The following is an 11,680-nucleotide window of genomic DNA, read 5'->3' on the forward strand; positions in this document are numbered from 1 at the left end:
GTAAGTCTGAGCTGGGGCTTCTCTTTCGTATATGAAGTTTGCTTTAGCCAATTAGAGCATGTGGTAGGAACAGCAATCGACAACATGTAGATGTATTTCTCAAAAGAAAATTATTCCTGCCAAGCAATTTTCACAAATTGGTCAACATTCAGAAGAATTGGTTCGAGCTAAACTGAAAGTATGGTTTCACCAACAGGGCCAATCAGATATTTAAATTTCAATAGGATTTCTAAAAAGTGGTCTTTATATTTCAGTTGGAACCTCATCAATCAAGGTCCATACCATGTTCCCTGACTAGAAAATGTCAATCATTTTGCCTAGAACAAAATTTGTATATAGAAAAATGATCCTACAAAGTAACTCCACTCAATCCCACTTGCATTGATAATGGAAGGTTAACCAGACTTTGATTGTGGTTCTGAATCCTTTTAACTTAAGTTGAACATAAGATACAGGAAAAGGTTCCATTAAGACAGTGGAAACAGGCCATGCATATGTGAGTATATTACAGAATGGATATTAGGTGGACGTAGCAAGATTATCTGATTATTTTTTGACAAACGAATACCATTATTTTCATTTGAAGTTTCAGCTTAATTCTTTATGAGCTTGGAAATATTCGACAACAGTGTATCAGTAATAAGAATCCAATGGAGCAGGTACGAAACCTGCTTGGTTAGATGCTTATGTTCTCTTTCATGATAATCAATTTATCTCCAACATCAAAGGATGTGTCCACTGTTTTTCTTAGCACATGGAAACCATAGTTCATACTGCAAATATATCAGCTGTGGACATGGTAACCACAGTCCAATCCTATTGGAGGTGCATACGTGAGGCAGCCTGTTTAATGTTCAGACTTTTGGCCATAAAATAAATATTTACATATTCAGATGTCACGAATATTTTGAGTACCAATCAGTTGTAAACTTGCAAAACCATCAGATCATCTCAAATAGCATTAAATTTGAACCTTGCTTAACACGGGCAACACATGAATAGCAAGAACCTAATTTTCAGGAGAAGTAAATATGCTGTGGTACTAAGATGGCACCTCCCTAGACATAATTTTTCGATAATAATAGCTCCCAATGCAATGTCATTGGAAAGCAACCTCTTACCAGGAAAGGACAGAACTCAGAAGTAACGGTGTTGAAGAGGCTTGGCCCTGACATCTTATCAGATATGTGTAATTGCAATTAGGCAGACAATAATAGCTCTTGCAAATCTATTGGAGCATCCTGAAGCCACTTGATGTATGTAAAGGCACTTTAGAAATAAGAGCAGGAGAAAAAAACCGTTGAAAACTGTTGGTAGCTTGGCAAGCACATATCCATTATCAGCACTTGCTTAGATCTGCAAGGTAGATGAAGTCGAACGGAAACTAAAAGGGAGCAAATTGACAACTAAATCCGGCAATTCAAATACCAAATCTTGAAAATTGACATCAATTATATGGCACAGTACACAGGTGAACTAATCTGTGAAGTTAGACAAAGGAAATATGAAAGAATTGTCCAGGGATTACCTATATAGTAGTGCAGCCTTTAGATTCCTTCCGCAGAAGGCTAGCCATGCTGCACCATCGAATTGGAGTGGCAACAGAAGAGGAGTTAGCACCCAGCAAGAAGAAGAAAACTAAATATGCACAATCAACTCACCCTAGCCTGGAGAGAGGAGGAGCAAATAATCCATAGATCAGTTTGACCTCCTAATTAAGGAGGATAGCGGTTAGCAATGAGCAGAGCCTGTGGAGGGCGGCGTCCGCTGCGGGCTTGTGGCACAGAAGATGCGGATGACGCCCTTCTTGAGGTGAGGGCGCCGTCGCAGTGGAAGGAGGGGGAGAAGGCAAGGTCGCCCGCAACAGAGATCCGGCGGATCGGCTTGAGCGGGTTGCCGGAGGAGAGGTGCAGGGAGGTGGAGCACGCGGCGCTAAATGTCGACGAGGATGCGGCGGCGGCGGCCGCGGCCGGGGTGAAGGTGAGGCCAGTGACGGGGAAGTCGGCAACAGAGACGAGCTCGGATGAACGGAAGGCAACGGAGACGAGCTCGGACCACCGCCGCCGCTGCCTGTCCTGGCTGGATCTGCGGAGAAACAAGAGAGACGTGTCGGCTATAGGTGCGGCCGCCTCATGGTGCGCCGGGCCGGTGTCGAAGGCGATGACCATCGCGGCAACGAGGCTCTTGACTGTCGAGCTGCCAGGAGCCGCCCGCCTGTCGCCGCCTGCCGTGCCCCTGTGGGCTGTGGCCGTCGCCTTTGCTTTGCCGGGTGGAGGTCGGGGCGGCCGGAGGTTTCGAGATTTTTTTTACAGCGCTAGGTGAACTAACGAGGACGTCAGCCACCGTAGGATGCAGATTAAACGGCTGAAATCTTTTTTGCTATCGTGGATAGGCTGGTTGGCGGCCGAGCGGTGCGTAAATGTTATATAGAAATAGGGAGAGCCCTCAAACTTTTTTAAAACAAAAAGTATAATCCCACTAGATTTCTAAAAATAGAAAATTTGTTATTTTTTATCTTCAAAATAATTTTATAACCCAGTGTTAAGAAAGTAACTTTGTACTCCGTAAAAATTACAAAAAGTAACTTCATAATACATTAATACAACAAAAAGTAACTTTTATGATTCGTGCCTTTATTAAGAAAAGTAACTTTTATATTTCGCGAAAGTTAAAAAAATAAATATTGTAGTATATAGATTTTAGAAAAAATAACTTTCTGGGTTGTGACATAAAGTAACATACCAATAGTATACATGATACATGGTATGAAATAATTTGTGACTTGTTTATATGGTAGTAGAGGAAGTAAGATGTGTTTTTGAAAAAAATAACTTTTATACTGGTGAAAGTTAAATAAAAAATAACATTATAGTATAGTATTTTTAGAAAAAGTAACTTTCTTGTTCGTAACAGAAAGTAACTTGTTAATAGTATATATGGTATGAAGTAACTTGCAACTTGTTTATATGGCATAGGAAGTAAGATTTGTCTTTAAAAAAGTAACATCACCACTTTGAGCAAAACATCGTCACGTGAGATCTTGTTTTGAAGCTCTAGATAAAACAAACAGAACAGTATAATCGGATTTTGATTTTCATATGTGGTTGTAGGACTATAGATTTTTTTAACTTGCACCGGATCACTTGCACCATGTCACATGGCTGCCGCAGGGGATTGCTTTCCGAGTTCACGGACCAGATGCCACGTCGGAGTGGCATAATTGACTTTTTCATTTTTGATGCATGTATAGTTGCTAAATACTCCCTCCTTCCCCGTTTATAAGGCATGGTGGAACATGACACGGTCTTCTAAACAATATTTTGACCATTTATTTATCATATATTATATCACTTTTGATTATAAACTTATAATTATTGTAAACTATATTTGATTATGAATCCAATCATATAAGATTTGCATTATAAAAACAAAAATTTAATAGTCAAATTATTGGTCAAAGATGAGAATGTTTGAATCTTGATATACGTGTATGCCTTATAAACGGGGAAGGAGGGAGTATAACTAGCAAGCCTCTCGCGATAATGTTAAGTGAAGAGGCCTCTCCGTGTAGCTTTTCCGAATTAGTATCCAACAGGTATAAAATATCTAGCGGCGGCCTCCGGGCTGTTGTCCTATTGCCTGGTAATGGACTGTGGAGCCGTTGCGACGGATGTCTCTTCCCGCGCGGCGACAGAGGGGCCATTTCTGAGCTTATCCAAGCCTATCTGTCGCTTACAAATGCCACAGCTATCCTCTTCAGTCGTCCGGCCGACCACTCATCCCGTCATCCGCCATGGCGGCCTCCTTCCTCCGGCCCCTGCTCCCCCCCAAACCCTTCCTCTCCGCCAGCAGGCCTCACCTCCCCGCTGCCGCTCCCACCATCAGCACCACCACAGTTCGCTGCACCGCCGCGCCCAAACCGGCAACTACCTCCACGCCGAAACCCAGCCAAGAGGAGGCCGTCAGCCGAGAACTGCAGCAAGTGCCCAACGGCGCGGCCACTCCGGACGAGGCGAACGCCAACCCCAACAGCATCCCCGACGAGGAGACCCCGGCGGCGGCTGCGGCGACCACCTCCTTCGCGGTGGCCCGGCGGGTGCCGTCCGCCATCTCCCCGGGCCGGCGGCGGCGGACGGCGCTGACCCAGGAGGAGCCGCCCAACTACGAGATCGGGTGGAAGCGCACCAAGGAGCTGCCGGTACGGGTCCGGGCAGTTGCTGGGCACCGTGGCGGGCGTGGTGACGGAGCGCGCCCGGGAGGAGGCGGAGGTCCTGGTGGCCGAGGGCGGCGTCGAGGAGCGCGTCGTCACGGAGCTCTTCCGCGTGCTCCGCCTCGTGGAGATGGACGTCGAGATGGTCAGGGCCGCCGTCAAGGAGGAGACCGTCAGGGAGCGCGTCGAGACGGCACGCGCCCGCTGCCGCCAGGCCATCCTCGTCGCGCTCTCGCTGTGACGACGATGCCGTCATGCCGGGCACTCTCTCTGGCATCTCTGCAGTCTCTGCTCTCATGAGTCATGACTGATGGCCGCACGCCTTTTGTAACTAAACGGTTAAATAAACAAGTGAGATATTCTTTGTTCGGTCCAATATCTGGACCGATCCTTGGTTTGAGGGATGGGAGAATATTCATGAACATTTAATTCTGCCTCCAATGTTCAGTCCCCTTCCAAATCTTGTATCTGATCTTTGGGACAATTCCACCTGCTGTTGGAACTCTACTCTGTTCAAAAACACCTTTCGTCCGCCTGCATCTGATTCAATTCTGCAAACTTCAAGGATCCATTCTAATGATGACGATATTCTTTGTTGGAAGCCTGCTACCAAAAGTACCTGTTCTTCTAGGGAGGCATACAATTATCTCGCTGCCCAATCTGTTTTGTCCCTCCCAAATATAGGACCCCGCAAGATCTCCCTTTTACTCTTTTTTTTTTTGAGAGAGAGGAAACCCGGCTTTTATAGAAAGCTGATAAAAGCTCAGTACAAGCCGGCAAGCGACACCTTTGCTGGGGAGACCAGCAGTCCAGGAGGCACAAATCATCCACAAACACAAATAACCGTTTTAGAGGGGAACAAAAGGACGGCAACTAAAACAGGAAGCTAGAGCCAAGGTCCTTCGTCTATAGCACTTCTCGCTGCTTCAAAGGTGCCCTGCCCAGGAGTCCATCAAGCATCAAGGTTCTTTGGGCATCCATTCGACTTCGATCAGCGTCCCTCAATCAGAGAGCACGCACCATCTCTGTAAACAAGATAAAATTTTGAATATGAGCTCAGACGGTTGGGTTGGGAAGACACCCTCAAGGCTAGTTTGGAAGCCCGGAATCCCACCGGAACCGGTCTTTCCCCGGGGCTGAAAGCCCACGTGGAACCTGGCCACGGGCCAAATTGCCCCGCCATTTGGAAGCCCACGAGAAGGGGACGTGACTTTTTTATTTTTATATTTTTTAAAAATATTTTTTATAGAAATATATTTTCGATTTCACATTTTTTACAATTTTATACCCCTACCGCCCGGCAGGGGCGGCAGTGACATACATGTAAATAAATATAATTTTTTTTGCGCGGAGGCCCCTGGCGGGAGCCGCCCGGCCACCTGCCGCCGGGTGGAGGGGCGGCAGGCAGCCCGCCCGCCCGGCAGGGGGTGCCAGGCTCCCCCCAAATATAAAAGCTGAGCCTCTTCTCTCGCACCCTCATTTCCTGCCCCGAGGACACGGAGGTGATTAACAAATTAATACCAAATCAATACCACATCCAGCACCAAGTTCTGTTAACTGGGATGACGACCTAGATGACTTCATGCCCCCCCAACTATGGCCTCCAAGAAATGACATGATGTGTATCATATGGTGTTATGGTGTTGATCCGTCTAGATTGTGAAGTAAATTGTGACGGCATTCATGTCATTTCTTGGAGGCCATAGTTCGGGGGGGGGGGGGATGAAGTCATCTAGGTCGTCATCCCAGTTAACAGAATTTGGTGCTGGAGGTGTGCAGTTTGACTTGATGAATCTCTTGACTTTCTCTTTCTCTCTTTTATGGTTCTACTTTCATGTACAGTGGGAGGAACGTCAGGTCTTGAAGGCCATGATTTGGGGGGCATGAAGTCATCTAGGTCGTCATCCCAATTAATAGAACTTGATGCTGGAGGTGGTATTGATTTGTTAATCACCTCCGTGTCCTCGGGGCAGGAAATGAAGGTGCGAGGGAAGGGGCTCACCTTTTATATTTGGGGGGGAGCCTGCCGCCCCCCTGCCGGGAGGGCGGGCTGCTTGCCGCCCCTCCACCGGGAGGGCGGGGTGCCTGCCGCCCGGCAGGGGCCTGCCGCCCGGCAGGAGGGCAGTAGGCTCCCGCTAAGGCCCTCTGCGTAAAAAAAAAAAAATATTTATATGTAGGTCACTACCGCCCCTGCCGGGCAGTAGGTTTATAAAACTGTGAAACCGAAAATATATTTCTATAAAAAAATATTTTTTAAAAATATAAAAATAAAAAAGCCGCATGTCTGACCCTATCCTCGAGTTTTCCACGGGGCCAACCGTCCCGACCTCCAGGGGCCGGGCGTCACTTCCCGTCGCGAGGAAAAAGCAGCGTCGCCTTGCCTCCGCCGCCTCCGGGAGCTGCCGCCGCTCCTCCTCCGCGTCTGGGCGCCGCCACCCCTCCGCCCCTTCATCCCCGTTGCTAGCTCCGCCTCCGCCACCCCTCTGCCGCTTGGCCTCCCCGTCGGCGCTGCAACACCAACACCCCCTCGGAGATCTTGATTTGCACCCGCGCCTCCAGCTCGGCCGTCTCTACCTCGTCTTCCTCCTCGGCACATGTGAGTTCTCCCCTCCTTCACTCTCTCCAATATTGCCTAGGGTTTGTACTCCACTCTCCTGATTGCTTGCTCTTGCAGAAATTGTTGGCTTCAAGGTCGTTATCTCCAAGATTCAGTTCTTGTTCACTCGGTTCATATCTCCTCCAGACATTTTTGTTCTAGGTAAGCCTCCCATTCTTCGTTTTAACTTTGGCCTCCCATTCTGTTCTAGGTAAGCATCGCAGTAAACTATCACATGTGAGCTCCGAATTTTCTTGCGCTGATTTAGGGCCGCTATTACCAAATTCTCCATCCTCTGGAGTTCTTGGGTTGGAGTGCCTCTCATGAATCTCGACGTTTCCATGGGTGACAGATTGTGTTAGGCGTATGGCCTTCCTGCCAATTTTTTTCTCACTCACTTTTACCCAATTTTTACCTTTTGTTTGTCGTGATTGTGATTCTTGTGTGAGCTTGAAGTCAATAAGGTCAGATAATAATTTGACGGCTCCTGTTCATGGAAAATTCCCTTTCACTGAATTTTCTGGGACTTGTCAGTCAGGCCAAATAAAATGGAAGGAGTAGTAGATTAGTCCCGTTTACATTGTTACATTGTTCTGCCATCAAACATCTACTGGTAACCTGAAGAAATAATTATTATAGAATTACACCAGTAACACTTTGGGTGGATCAGTTTTCTTCTTGTGCTGCTCATGCTTGCTAGCATCAAGTAAACCTGCTGATTGCAAATAAAGACTGTGCATGCAGAATTATGTTTGATGCTGATTCAAACATCTATTGGTAACCTGCTGATTATGTTGCTATGGCATAGAAAACTTACGTTATTGGATCTCATGTTTCACTAACTACAACACTAATTCATTTCAGCCTTAAGTTTGTATTGTTGTTGTTGAATTTTCAGTTAGCTTGATCTCATGTTCCCGTGTTTAACAGATGGGCACATGAGCAGCTCATGATTAAATGTATCTTGTTGTGAAGATGACATCTGGCTGTGAGGATGTAATACTGATCTCAGATGTGAGAACTAATGTGTATCTAATTGGCAATTGCAGATGTCTTAGGACCAAACCAGCGACGGTCTTCTTGAGGGACTCAACTGGCAGATTTGAGTTAAATGATTGGGAAAAAGTGTGCCCTGTTCTTCGGTGCTTTGATCAAATTTTAATTGCTCCTTTGCTGTTCACGCATCTACTGTGCTCAATTATAAGTATAGTGGTGGCTCCCTGTAAAGGTTTCCTAAGATATGTTAGTGATTTAACAGAGTATAGTTCAGTTACCATCAATTTTACTTGGCAGCCTTTTTTCAATGCTGCTGCTAATTAGAGATTGTCTCTTGTAGAGTATGCAGTTAGCAGCTGGCACTGGCCAGTATGGCCATATCCTTTTACTATTCTATTTAGATCAAGTGATCAGCATGAGCATAATCGGGGAGTTAGAGTACTATTGTTGATACTATGGCTTTTCAAACAGCAATTGCAGGGACCATCTAATTAAATCAGAATAGTGGCTTGCAACTGGTACTAGGCTACTAGCCCCATTGTTCTCTTAGGTATTAATATATGCTCATTTTTTTTGCTCAGGAATTACGTATTGGAGAAATCAGGTAATTACATATTGCTTTAATGAGATGCATTAATGATCTCACATGTATAGTCCAGTTGCCATCAATTATGATTGGAAGCTACTACTAATAATTACATATTGCTTTGTCACCTAACCAATGGTCAAAAGGATGATATTTCCCCTGTTTGTTTTGTCCTTCAGTGAACATCATTAGAGCATTTTAGGATTCAGCATACTTGGCCCGCACAAATTAGTTTGCTTGTGGCTATTACACTGGAGAATTTTTTTACACCGAAACAGCTATATGATGTATTGGTTTTCATAGAAGATGAATCTTGTTTTATATGGCTTGCGGTGGATACAAATCAACATTCGATGTGTTGTTTATCTCCGGATTGACATGGTGCTCCTGGAAGGCTATCCCATCTCTATGATGGAATTATATCTATTTAACTCATAGTTGTATATTGTAATTTGAATATTTGTGTAAAGATCGTGAAATTATTTCTCATGTATTTCTTGCTGTTGATTGTGTGAATTGCTGGGTTAAATATTCAGAACACGTGATGAAATTTGGTAGCTACCAAAGTACTAGAATTGTCAGCTGTGAATTTACTCGTGTACATGTAAAAATTAGCAACCGCCAATTTACTAGGAGTATCAGCATATCGGATGGCAGCTATCAATTTATTTGCCACTGGTCTGCCCTTGCTGTCCTCTGTCCTCCAAACAGCGACAGGGATGGGGGGAGGGGTTGGGGAGCGCTGCCCAGGCCCCAGGGAATCGCCTCGCTAGTGGAATTCCCGCCGGGGCTTCTGTTCCACGGGATAATCTGGGACCGGCTCCCAAACTAGCCCTCAATCAGGAAAAAAATTCGGTGGAGGAGGGCTGCAAGCCGAGTGCTGTGCAGCCCGTCCCTGATGACTGACGCGTGGCGATCTGATAGAATCAACGCTTCTAGCGAGAAGGGCGTCTGCGCAGGCTCCGAACGCAGGCTTGGCTCAAAGCTGCAGCGACAAGTCGAGGCCCGTCACTGGGGGCTTCGCGACTCTTCTCCCTTTTGCTACTGTAGAGGCGAAAAGAGGGCGAGCGTGCTCGGGCGGCGGATCTGGCCGGCCCACCTCCTCCGACGGCCTCGCCGGCTTTGGGGGAGGAGGGCGGGCTGGCCTCCGGCGGCCTGTCTTGTTTTCTACTAGGATAGCTTCCTTCCTGTGTAGATAGCGGTGCCCACGGCTCCAAGTCTTTGGCCGTGCGGGCTTTTGTTCCTCCGAGCTGTGTCCGGTGATGGCGCGGCGACGGGTTTCGGCGGCGAGCTCGTGAGGTTGCTTGCGGTGAAGGAGGTGAGCCCCCTTCATCTGCTAATAATCTTCCCCCGGTGCGCCGGCGTCCTTATTGGTGGCTTCGGCGTTTTTGGCGGTGTTGCCGGCGTCCACGACGGCGGCCTCGACGTCAACGACGGCGGCTTGGTTATCAACAGCGGCGGCGGAACTGGGTGGATTGGCTATCTATCTTGTCCTGGGTTGTGCTCGCCGGCGGTGGATTTCGGTGGAGCTAGGGTTAGCCGGGAGGGTGTTCCTCCGCGGCTGGCTTTTCCGGGCGACGTCGGCGAGGCGATGGTGTCGGCGGCGCATGGGAATAACGTCTCCAGGCCTCTTCCTCGCCCCGGCGGCGTTCCACTCCGGCGCCAATGGCGGGGTCGTGGAGATCTGTACAGGAGTCCGGGCCCGGCGCTTCATCGTCCTGGTCAGGTGATGCTGGTGCTGGCCTTCCTATCCAAGGGTGCGAAGCAGGGTATTGGGGTGGCGGATCGTGGTCGGCTGGATCTGGGTCGGTCTTCCCGTGGCGGCACGAGTCGTCGTCGGCGAGCTCAGGTCCAAGAGCTGGTGGGGTTGGGGTGCGTCCCCGGTCGATGGACCACAGCTGAGGGCTTCATCTTTTTCGACTCCTTCCAAAGCCAGTGCGCGATGGGACTCCTCCAGCTCATGGTGGTTTTCGTCGTCTTCGTTGGCGGCGGCGGCCGGCGACGAGGTGGTCGAACTCTGGTGGATCTCGAAGGATCTAGGGGCTTGGATGTAATTTTTATCTTTTTTGGGGTCCTTCGTGAAGTTTGGCTGGAACACCTGTCTTTGTATCCTCTGTGTACGCATCTGTATTTCTACATCTTCATGTACGTTTTCCTTATCTAGAAATACAGATACGTATTATCAAAAAAAAAAAAAAGTCGAGGCCCGTCGGCTCGTCCTCGCCGTCGCCTGGCTGGCAAAGAGAAGCGTTGTGGCCATCGTGGTTCAGTTGTCGCCGCTGGCCTCGCGAATGAAGGAGCGCAACGCCGGCAGCTAAGTCCGCCGCCGCGCTATGGCCTCACGCTGTCCTGCGGCGAGGACTCCCCCGTGACGTTCCTGGCGAAGGGCTCTATCGCTGACGCTATGGGTGCGCTCGTTCGGATCGCCTCTCCAGTCCCATGGCTCTTGAAGATCGACGGCCCTATGACCTGAAAGGTGTTGTTTGATTCACTGTACCCATTAAATTTCAGGTTCTAATTAGAAGTCATCTCATTGGTTACATGTAGCAGCCATGGTTGAAGATTGCCCACACAGAACAACAATTTTCGCTGATTTAGTCGCCCTAATTTTCACTGATTGAGTGATGATGGACTTGTCCCTGATGCATCCCTTCAAAGTACTACAATAGTTCTTTTGTGCTCCGCATCTATGAAACAACTCATGGTGTTCTGATGTCTTCGTATCATGCGATTCTTTTCTGCAAAACGTGCTCGCGCAGGGCAAGCCAGCAGATCCATATTAGGCCCGTCGTGGTGCCATTCCCCGCCAGGACCAACAACGGCGGCGGAGGTGGAGTCGTTGGTGCGGCACCTTTTCATTGCGAGAGGACGGCGGCGGAGGCGGAGTCGTCCATGCGGCACCTCCTCATTGCAAGGACGGCGGCGGCAGCTCAACCATGAGGGCCACGGCTTTTTCTTTGCGAGGCAGACGGGGCAGGCGGCGGCGGCGACGATGACGAATTGATGCACTCTCGGCGTGACCGCGTGGAGATGCTCTTGGAGCCGACGCACCTGGACTCGTCACCGCGGCTCGGAGCCGAGCCCGCATGTGGAGGCTGCGTAGATTCCCATTTCGTCGCAAGCGTTGATTTCACCGAGTCTCCACGTGTCGGGCATCAAGGGCAGGGCTGCACAGCACTCGGTTTGCAGCCCTCCTCCACCGAATTTTTTTCCCTCAATCATCATCGTGTTACGGACTTTCCAAAGCACCCAGAAGATAACGACAAAGATAAACAACTTGTAACTATAGTTT

The 11,680-nt window shown here is 48.4% G+C and overlaps 1 long non-coding RNA gene and 1 pseudogene across 1 annotated transcript; both read left to right on the top strand.

The window, feature by feature from the left end:
• The first annotated feature begins 3,643 nt into the window (after window positions 1–3,643).
• LOC120707598 lies at window positions 3,644–4,741 on the top strand (annotated as a pseudogene).
• A 1,771-nt stretch (window positions 4,742–6,512) lies between these two features.
• On the top strand, window positions 6,513–8,904 carry LOC120707599. Its single transcript, XR_005689038.1, has 3 exons — window positions 6,513–6,806; window positions 6,885–6,968; window positions 7,856–8,904. It is a non-coding gene; the product is annotated as an uncharacterized LOC120707599 (long non-coding RNA).
• The last annotated feature ends 2,776 nt before the right edge of the window (window positions 8,905–11,680 follow it).

This window comes from Panicum virgatum, chromosome 5K (assembly GCF_016808335.1).
Source record: "Panicum virgatum strain AP13 chromosome 5K, P.virgatum_v5, whole genome shotgun sequence".
In the NCBI taxonomy this organism is placed as follows: Eukaryota; Viridiplantae; Streptophyta; class Magnoliopsida; order Poales; family Poaceae; genus Panicum; species Panicum virgatum.